This window comes from Ixodes scapularis, unplaced genomic scaffold, assembly GCF_016920785.2.
Source record: "Ixodes scapularis isolate PalLabHiFi unplaced genomic scaffold, ASM1692078v2 PGA_scaffold8__174_contigs__length_109621045, whole genome shotgun sequence".
NCBI lineage: Eukaryota > Metazoa > Arthropoda > Arachnida > Ixodida > Ixodidae > Ixodes > Ixodes scapularis.
The window spans coordinates 40,992,613-41,003,390 of NW_024609883.1; the positions used below are offsets into that span (position 1 = coordinate 40,992,613).

General features: G+C 44.4%; 1 pseudogene; it reads right to left on the minus strand.

Moving 5' to 3' along the window:
• Positions 1 to 5,848: 5,848 nt before the first annotated feature.
• Positions 5,849 to 6,331, minus strand: LOC120848273 (annotated as a pseudogene).
• Positions 6,332 to 10,778: the final 4,447 nt, after the last annotated feature.

Genomic DNA, 10,778 nt, shown 5'->3' on the forward strand with positions numbered 1-10,778 from the left:
CCTAGGACTTAGGGCGGACAGGGTAACCACTGCCATCTTTCAGTAGATGCTTCAAGCATACGTTAAACTTTTGAAAGAGGATACAGATAACCCCATTTGTTGAAATTCTCAAAATCTGCTGTAGAAGGTTTGTGCTGTCAATTACGTTTGTTAATTTTTTGCTTACCAGAAGACATATCTCAGTCACTCTTTGAACACACATGAATTACCCAGTACTCTTTGTGCAGTACCGTCATTCAATGGCCAGGTCCAATAAACAGTCAGTCAATTTTGTTTTATTTTTCCAGCAACCAGGCAGAAGCGGTACAGGGAGCACCTGGGATCGCTGGAGAAGAAAGCAGAAGAAGACCGCTGCATAAAAAAAAAAAACAAAAAAACTAGAGATCGCTCTTGAAGAGAGGCGTCTTGCCATGAAAGAGCGCCAAATAGAGAGGCGCCTGGCCTTTGAAGAGCGCCAGGTGACCTTAAGCGAAAATTGCTTAGCGTTTGAAAAAGCAAAATTTTATGTGCTACAGGAGGCTGCAGCAGAGGAGAGAAGACATCGTCTTCAACTGCAAGAACATTCCGTTCAAGTAGTGAATGGTCAAATTAACAAGCAAAGTGTGAGCAAGTGGTATGACATCCTAATACGTACTGCAATAAATCTTTCGTTTTATTAAACAATGTAGTTGGTAGAAAACGGCAGAGGTATGCCCGTTCGACTTACTATACAAAAGAAATATTTTGAGTGGAATATTAAACAGACAGAAAATGCTATGTTGGCAATGACAGGCAAAGCAATAACATGATACAATAGACAATGCAAAAAAACGTGCCTTTTTTGCCTACCTACAATGTGCGAAGAAAAAAAAAAGTGACAGCTGCATCAAGGTCGCACTATGCGTGCAAGATGATGTTATTATGTACCTGAGGACAGCGGTACAAAGTGGTTAATGCACATTGCCATAATTTTTTGGCCTCGTGGATTTCACCGACGATTGTCACAAGTGCTCGGTGAATGGTAAAGTAATTGGGCAATGTGAGACATTGAATTCATATGTCAATGTTCTTTGGTGGTGCTGGCTCGCATTGTAGCGGAGGGGGGAACGCATGCAGAAAAACTAGGCAAAGCTCAGCACGAAAGGCGGCTGCAAGGCAACGAGTTTTTGCAAAACAGCTTTACGTTTCGAATTGTGTTCAAGAAATGTTATGATGAAATCGTACGCACTGAATGTTTCTAAAATCCTCCAACATTATACTAGCAACTGGATACTGCCAAAGTTTGATTTCGTATAATGCAAGTAGCGTTTGAAAATACCCCTGATGAATCAAATGACTGAAAGACGCTCCCTTCATCGCGCTGTTAGCGATGGCTCCTTGGGGCTTAATTGTCCGCGCGGCGCGCCCGACAGGAAGTCCAGACTTCTTTCTCCTTGCGTCATGAAGGGAGAGAAGGATTTTTCCGTCTCCGCTACGATGACAAACGTCGAGCTCAAAATCCCTGCCAAGTGTCGTCCGTAAAGCTATCACTTTAAAAAGACTGTAGACAATGATACACATTCAGCTCTAAATTAATGAAACTACTGTCCCTACCCGCTTCAATCTGCATGAGCAGCATAGTATTGGTGTGTGGTCGTGTATCACTACTGCATGCTACGCATTAAAACCCCAGACAAGCAGACACACTGCAACAGCAATTTATCAATGTATGTATGTATGTTAATGGCTATACCCTTTGTAACGGGCAGTAGCTTGCGCCACCTAGCCTATCACTTGCTGCATGAACCAGTGCTGCCCCAATATCACTCTTTCTAGAAAATATATTCTACATCTTTGGCTAAATTAGGACACTTGAAAAACACTACACTGATAAAATGTATGTCTAGCTGAATACACTTGGCAAATAACAGAAATAGCATATACTGAATATATCAACTTGTATCGCTCACAAAACTAAAAACAATATGGGAACATGGTTGCTGCGTTAAAAAGAACACAAAAAGCAGATAAAAGATGTGCAGCAGATAAACATCCAGACAATTGCACAAAAGTCATCCTGTGGAATAAATAGCCATAAAAGATGCTATAGTCTGTTGCAACTCAGGAAGGTAGGGCAAGGGAAACGTAGGCCAAGGAGGAGGAAGCAGATGAAATGCTGAAGGAGGAGGAGGAGGAGGTTTTCCCCCTCCTCTCCAGGGTTCCGTCTACTTCCTCCTCCCTGGCCTCCCTTTCCGTCGCCTTACCTTCTCGAGTTGCAACATGCAACAGACAATCGGACAACAAAAGATTGCACAAAAAGAATGAGCATTATACGGAGTCAATGGCGAGGTGAGATATTTATCCAGCGTCGGCGGAGACAGCTGGAAGTATATGGAGGTTTGGCTGCCATACAGGCACATGTGGCAGTTAGAAGTGTTGCAGCTTGATACATGTCGCTCACGCGCTGCAGCGTGTGCTTTTGATTTTTTTTAATCTACCAAAGCAAAAAGAGTTGACGCTTTTCCAAAGCCCCATTCTACTGCTTGCCTCACGCTGCTCATTTTTTTTTATTGTTAAAGTTCTGCTTTGCGGCGGTCAAGCTAGCACACATTAATGGTTTCTGTATCAAAGGCTGCAAAAGATAGGCAGGGTCACCATAGATCGTGTATACGCTGCCCTGCACGAGGTCCTGAAGCCTTTCATAAAGGCCGCTCAGCTGCAGGATACCTGAAAAAGGAGTCAGACGAGACACAACAATAAAACACTGAGTAGCATATAGTGACAATCGCCGTGTTCAATTTTCCAGTTTTAAAACACCAAATTTGTTGGCAGTTGAAATGAGAAAGGATTTACATCACAGTTCTGGACGCATCAGCCATCTCGGTCGAGGCAAAGCGTCGGCCTACGGACCCCCAGGTGGCGGGTTCGAACCCCGCCGAGGTGCCAGCAATCTGATGGAGGCTTATTGCAGAGAAGGTGCCGTAGTAACGAAGCTTTTTGTTGCACATCAAGATTCCCAGGTGGTATAAATTAATCCTCCGCTGGTACGTGCCAGTCACCCGTCGTTTTTGGCACATAAAGCCCTCAAATTTTACCACTGCGGACAAATCATTCCCACCTCGGCAGTAAGGCACAGTCTCAGGTTTCCAGTTTGACATCGTTTCAGCTTGCTGCCCTTCGGTCAGTGTGTTGCACTGCCTTAGCGATCGTGACTGCTGCCACCATGTGGTCAATAAGTGAGTTGATGGTTTCCGAAACATTGGTTTACTCGAATGCACAATGATCTTGTGAGCTGCCAGCTCGCATGCAGGCGCTCGTCTGCATGATCGAACACGCTGGAAAACTATCCACAACTCTAGCAAGCAACCTAATGAAACAAGTAACCACGCAAGGGTAAGTGCTGCATTCAGTGGCAATAGGTTTACTGTAGTAGTCATAACTGGCCTGTTACGATAGGGGTAAAGGACTGCCATTCCTGATCCATTCACAGCTATGTCTTTTTTTATTCCGCAGTCCCAAGCCTCTACAACAACGCCCTTTAACAAAAAAGCAATAGGACAAGTGTTTGCCTCCCTTCGTACTCCCTGTCCAAACAGCACCAGCTTTACTTTCAGCATTTAAGCATGAAATAATATTTAAAAATATACACGAACTCATCTCTGTTACGTCACGGCGTGGTGGTGGCGCGTCGGGCGCACTTCCGGTCTGAGGTTGTGGGCGGAAGGCCCCATGTGAGACGTGAATTCCTGCGTTTTTTTGAAAGGAACTAGACAAAAACCTGCCTTCTCGTCAAAAGCCTCGACTGTACTGTACCAAAAGAGTCGAGAAATGTTTGAAGATCAGTTTTCACATGCTCGATTCGTCCGAGAACGTGGATATGTGGCGTGAAAAGGGAAAACTAGACGCCGTCGGACCACGATTGCTCGGGCGGGAAGCACTTTGGGTTGAAATCATGGATATTTGTGGTCAACACATTTATTTGTTTTGTTCGAACATGAACGCCGGGAAACCGTCAAGTTGTACGGACCAGCAGCGGACTACGTTCAGTGCGTCTTCGAGTTCAAACGGCCGCCTGATCGTTCGAACTGTCGTCCGCTCTTTCAAACGTTTCTGCTTGTCGTCTGCTCTTTAGACGACACTGGCCCGTAGGCCAAATGTTCGCCCGGTGATAAGATGTAAGTGCAGGTCTCAAAAGACTTATGTTTGAAGGGTGAGAAGCAGTCTCGATGTAAACAGTAGATAAAAGAAGATGTTGATCATTGTTACCAGTGGCCATCACCGACGTTGTGTGCCTGATCCACTTAATCCGATTCTGCCTGCGATTTTCAGTATTGACGTCGACCATCTCAGCTACAGTTCACGCTTTTGCAGCCCGAGCGACGTCGCGACTGAAAATTGTGAGCGAAATCTCCTCATTCGAGTCAAGCTTTAGCGTACATTCTGCGGCGTACACGCGGAATGAATCGCCGCATCTCAGGTTATTCACGCGAAGGTTTGCGGTGAAACGAGTCCCGTTAATTTCGCTGACGTTGCTCAAGTAGTCAGACATTGCCAGGACGACGTAGAATCAACGCGAAAAAGGGCAGGGGGTCTCACACAGACGCCGACAACATCGCATTTAAATGGTTTGTTTATGGGCGACGGCGAGCTTCTTGCCCACACTAGATCGGGCATGCGCTGCACCGGTGGTGTCCGCTAGGGGCGCTTCGGTTTGTTTGTAAACATATAGGGCATTCTTCTGTACTATCATGGACAAGATGAGCTGAAAAGCGAGGATGTGTGGCATGCAGTACTTTCGAAGCCGCCTGCCGCACTGTTCTGCAAACTGTGATGGACGATAAGGCCAAGACGTACCCCTTTCTGCGCTTGTTGTGCCACCCTGCACTTCTGTGTTCTTTGAACAGAACTGAACAGCAGTTCTATTCAGATGGATGCCTCGATGGTCGGGTCACCTTGAAGCTCCCACTCCAATTGGAAAGAATGGGCTTTTTGCAAAAATCTCGAAGGTTAGGCCACACAGTCTTTGCCTGCCCCCCGTGACACTGAAGAGGGCAAGAGGTATAGGCACAGTTGCTCGCCTGTCTTTGCTGTCACCTCCCCGCTGCTGCGGACAGCGACATCGTGCTTTGAAGAAGGTCTATTCACCGATGCAGCTCCGGCAAGCTGGCGGTTCCTGTCCCTTGGAACACGAGAACGCCCTTTATGTATAGTGTATCCTGGGGTCGAACCTCATTCCTGTAGGTGCTATCTATGTGTCTCGGCCACTAAATCGTTTACCAATTATTGTGCGTATCATAAGCACGAAGTCTTTCGAGAAGGTCTGCAACAGATTTATTCTGCATCGTGCGTGGGTTTTGGGGTTTTGCGAAAGGAAGGGATGTCGCAACCATCTGCTCAATAGCAGATGACACGGAAATGCAGGGGTGAGCCGCCAGTGCAAAAGGAACTCTGTGTTGGCCACGGCGCCCATCACAGTTAGCAGAACAATGCGACAGGCTGCCTTGATAGTACCACCAGTCATGCCTGTGGCGTTTCAATTTAGTTTGGCTGTGATAGAGGCTGTTTCTCTATTTATGAGCAAGCACTTCTTCCAAGAACCTGTAGATTCCGATTTTCGAGTTTTCGCTATTGACTTACCGGCGTCGTGTCGGTATTCATCTCCACGATGATGCCGTTGGCATACATGATACACTGATACTTGATGGCGTGCACACGCTTGTGGCCCGAGATATAAAGCCGCTGGTCCTCCGTGGGTCTGCAGATTGGGCGGGCCGTTCCATCAACGAAATTCCAGCAATTCTGAAGAGGTACCTCCTTCGCGCGGACCGCCTGCAAAAACAACAACGTACTTGCAATTTTTTTTAATTTTTTGTGTGTTTTTAATTTAACATTACATTATGCTTACTTCGGAGAACTCGTCCAAGCTTGCACGGTTCAACCACGTGTGAGCTGACAGATCCGCGGTCAGCTGCCCGAACGTAGACGTCAAATGGTTTAGCACCACGGTCGCCGCACTCGAAAGTGTCGAAGAGTGGCGGCCAAACATGCCTTCCAGGTCGCAGAGGCGGTTGGGGTAGGAGAGTCTCCTCAGAAGAATATACGGAGCTTCATGGCCGGGGATTGCGACGTTCTGGGCCGTTCTTATTGTATCAGGGACTCGCAGCGCGCTACACAGCTCCGTTAAGTCCATCTGCTCAAAACTAAAGTGCTGGCGGAAAGCTTCACTATCTATGCTGAGCACATCCAAGTAGCCTCGCCCGGACCTAAACCTCCGCGGAACGGGGTACTCCATATCCAGAAAGGAGAGTTAATCGATTTCGTCCCACCTGAAAACAGCTAAGGTCAAGGGATCTTCGAAAAGGCACGTCGCCATGGCTCAAGTTGGTCACTCGCTCAACTCGTTCACGCCCGTGCCGTCCGTGCTTCCTGTGGCTGCTATGGCTTCCCGTGACAAGCCGACAAGTCACCTGGGACTAGATTGGCTTGTCTCTACTTGGCTAGATGTAGCTTGCTGCTGCATTTCTGTAATTTCTGCAGCTTATAAACTTAGTAGATGTTTTTTAATTGTATTACATGTAAGAACTGTTATTTTTCCTTCAGTGAAACGTCTTTTTTTAATTCCTTATTTTTTAATTCTGGAAAGTGCAAATCGTTGCCACTAGGGAGCGCCCCAGCGTCTCAAGCGACCGTATCGGATGTATCGTCTTCAAAATGGTTTTCTAAATGCGCATTCCTGTTCTGTGTATCGGTATCGTATGGTTATCGTATCGTTATAGGGTATCGTTATAGGAACGATCTAATAAAACTCTCCAATCTGTCGAGCCACATTGAGGCAGACTTTGCGTAATCATGCCTGGTTTCCAAGTAAAAATTTTAAGGGAATGCAAGGAAGTGTTCACACTTCATTTTTATCAGTTCTTTGCTTTTCAGATTTAATTTACCTATTAGGACTTTCTGTGATCCAAGAGAGTTTGAATCAAAGAGGTTCCACTACATAGGAAGCAAAAATATGGAAAACAAAATTAGCAATCTTTCCCATGTGCAAGGTTTACAGTTCAAGGCTGCTACGGGCAGTTTCCCACGCTAGTGATCAATTCAGTCAGTGGGACTCTCTTTAAAAATTAAAAAAAAAAAAAAAAATAATGAAAAAAAAAAAAAGAAAGAAAGCAGGTGCTTACCCGAGACGCATCACTGAAAGCATGTTTTAACTTGAAATCTCTTACTGCCCCGAAGTCTAAATAAACTCTAAAGTGCTACTTCAGTCTACGAGTATGGACACCCTTTTTGTGGCTGGAATGGACGAGCAATACAACTTGTTAGAACTGAATGCTTTTCCTCTGCAAGTTTCTGCTCACCCAAGGAGTGAAATTGACACAGAGCTTCTCTAGAACATGGGTGTGAATGGTGACAGCGCAATATACCTAAAAATAAGATTACAGGGCGAAACAGCAGAACTGCAAAGGGTATCGCAAATAAAGCTCAGAAGTTTTTGTTGAGAGGGCTTAAGATGAAAGAAATGCAAGCCGCTTGAGCTCCTGCATTCGGAGGTGTCCCAGTCGCACGCGGCTTCGCTGAACGTTTGTCCCCATGAGAACAGTATGACTTTCGGTGATGTAAACTATATAATGCGTCAAGCCACGTTGAGGCAGCCGTTGCGTAATCATGCCTGGTTTCCAAGTAAACATTTTAAGTAGATGCAAGAAAGTGTTCTCACTTCATTCTGATCAGTTCTTTGCTTTTCCGATATAATGTACCTGATAAGACCTCTTGTGGTTCCAGAGAGGTAAAGTTAAAGAGGTTCCACTATATTTGAAGTGAAAAGTTGGTTTGATAATCACAAAAATAAAAGTTTGCATACCCTGCTGAATTTTTTTATTTCACGTCATTCTGAAGGCGCAAAATTCTTGATGCACCTGACCCTGTTGGCAGCTGTCCCTCTTGCTGATTTTTGCAGGATTGATGCCACACATTTGCCTGTGAAGTTATCAATCATGACACGAAACACAGTGGCAGAAACAGGTTAAGGTTCAAGAACAAAAAGCGCCTACGGTCACTGTTTTTTTAATTTATTACAGGTACCCTTAAGGCCTTCGGCATTGAAGAGTGGAGTGGTTAGAAAAATAAAGGATAATGTAGTAAAAGAATGCAGTTACTACAAATAGAAAAAAAATGGCGTCTATCGATACAATATTTGCTAAGGCGCTCTTGAACAGTTGGAGGTCTTGCATCGAAGTTGTTGGAAAGGGAAGGCGATTCCACTCTTGTGATGTGCGTGGGAGAATTGACTTAAAAGAAAAAAAAAGAACATTCACCTTCAATGATGGGATACCGACCTTATGGACGTGACCTGATCGAGATGAAACGTACTGGGGAGGTAAAATGAGTTCGCCGCGGACAGGGAGGTGATAAAACAACATGTGAAAAGGCAGAGAAGAAAGTTCTTACGACGAGATGCCAAAGACGGCATGTCAGGGCTCGATTTCATTGTGGTTATGCTCGCAGTTCTGTTGTAGTTAAACAAAATAAAACAAACAGATTGATTCTGGCCCATTTCGAGTGAGGGAATTAGATTTTCATGACAAGGATCCCGGACTGAAACCACATATTCGAGTTTTGGACGAATTTGTCCTTTGTACAGTGTAAGTTTTAGAGATGAGGGTACTTTTGGCAAGATTTCGTCAAAGATACTCCAACACCCGATTAGCGTTAATAATTATGCTCAGTTCATGTCTAAACTCTCACCACTGTCCCGTATGCAAATTTCATTTAATACAATCGCATAGTCTAGCTTGGACATCTTCACAGATCTCAGCGTTTTTCGCCGGAACTTGGCAAGTCTAGTTAAAAGTTGAAATTATTACATTTTGTGTGAAGTGTGCGACCTATTTGTTGTCATGCTAATTCGTACATTTTAAGATATGCTTGTGCTGTGTTTCTTCTTTCTTGTTTTGTGTGCCTTCTTTCTTGTTTTGTGTGCGGCAATGGGAAGGCCCGCGTGGTTGTTTTTGGTCACATTAAATAAACAAATTATCAATATTATTATTATTATATATGTTACACGAAGTGTTCAAAGGAGATTTGATATGAGATTTGATGTGATGTGAATACCAATATATTTATAACTAGTCACAGCGTCCTGGGGCGAGTCATCAAGATGGTAAACAAGTAGATTTCGAGTTTTCCTAGACCCGCCCATAAATTTAAATTTTTGAATGTTCAATTCTATGCACCACGTTTTGCACCAAACAAAAACGGCGTTAAGATCACACTGGAGCGTTTTAATGTCATTTTCACAAGTTATTTTTCTATATACAACAGAGTCATCGGCAAACAAATGAATAGGGGAAGAGACACGAGAGAGTAGATAATTAATGTATATAAGAAAAAGTAGAAGTCCGAGCACAGAGCCTTGTGGCACACCGGAGTGAACATCACTCGGCTGAGAGAGATGATTGTTAGCTATAATGAACTACGAGCGGTTAATCAGAAGACATTCAAGCAAGATAAGAAGTCAGGGATCCAGTTTAAGGCGGTGCAGTTTATAAAGTAATAGCTTGTGGCGCACTTTATCAAAGGTTTTTAAAATATCTAAAAAGTTGCAGTCGGCTAATGAGGAATGATCAAGAATTTCATTTAGCTTACAAAGGACTGATACCAACTGTGTTTCACACGAGTTTGTTTTTTCAAAGCGATGTGACGACGAAACTTTTACGTGGGATGCTGGTGAGTGATATTGGTCGGTAATTGAGTGGAGAATGCTTGTTACCTGGACTTATGAAGTGGAATCACCTTCCCGACCGTCAACTAAGCTGGGATACAACCATTATCGATTGACTACTGAAAACTCTTTGATAGCATAACCGAACAATAAAAACTCGGAAATTTAAAAAGAAAATGGGGCTGATAGGTCACAACCAGAAGCGGAGAAAAGTTTAAGTGATCTAATTATGTTTTCGATACCTAAAGGCTCGATGATTATCGGAAACATAGCAGGGTAGTCGTTGGTAATGGTAGCCAGTAGTGGGACGTTGGAAGTGACAGAAAAATTACGCGTAAAGACATTGCTGAGGGGGAATGAGATTCCCTAAACTGACAACGAGTGCGACATTAACATTATCAGTAGAGTTTATCGCGCGCCAAAAATGTTTAATGTCGGTTGCAAGAATGGATGGCAAGGTACTTTTATGGTATTTTTTACTGGCTGTTTTAATTGCCGCCTCGTATTCATCGGAAGCCAGTTTGTAAGCGATCCAAGGAGCAACGTCTGAGAATGGTTTGGCCGATCTGTACAGTCGCTTTTTTTTAGTTTGATAGACCTCTGATTGGGGGGGGGGGGGGGAGGGGAGGGGAAGGGAGGGGAGGAGGAGGAGGGGAGGGGAGGGGGGGATAATACCACGGAGCATTGCTGTTAGATATTATAGTGCGGGTGGGAATGTACTTACTAGTCGAGTCTTTGATCTTGGCCACGAACATATCCCAGTTTTATTGCATACTGCGAATTTCAAAGTCCTTCAAAAATGTGTCGAGGAAGACGTATAGATCGCTATAAATCGCTTCAAACTTTTCCTCGCCAATGTTTTTATTTGCACATGACATATGAGGGCCCAACTACCCAGAAAACAATTTATGGCTCGAAACTAGTTTCCTTTCCGCCCGTAAGCCGCCAATCGAGAACTGGCCGGTTTGAGTCGCGCTCACTCTCTTCTCCGTGGTCATATGCCGTTTTCTGTAGTTTAGAGGCAACCATCAAATATAATTGAAGTCGCGGATCATTGAAGGCACACACTGAATAGTAGAAATAGAAAATAAATACGATACCC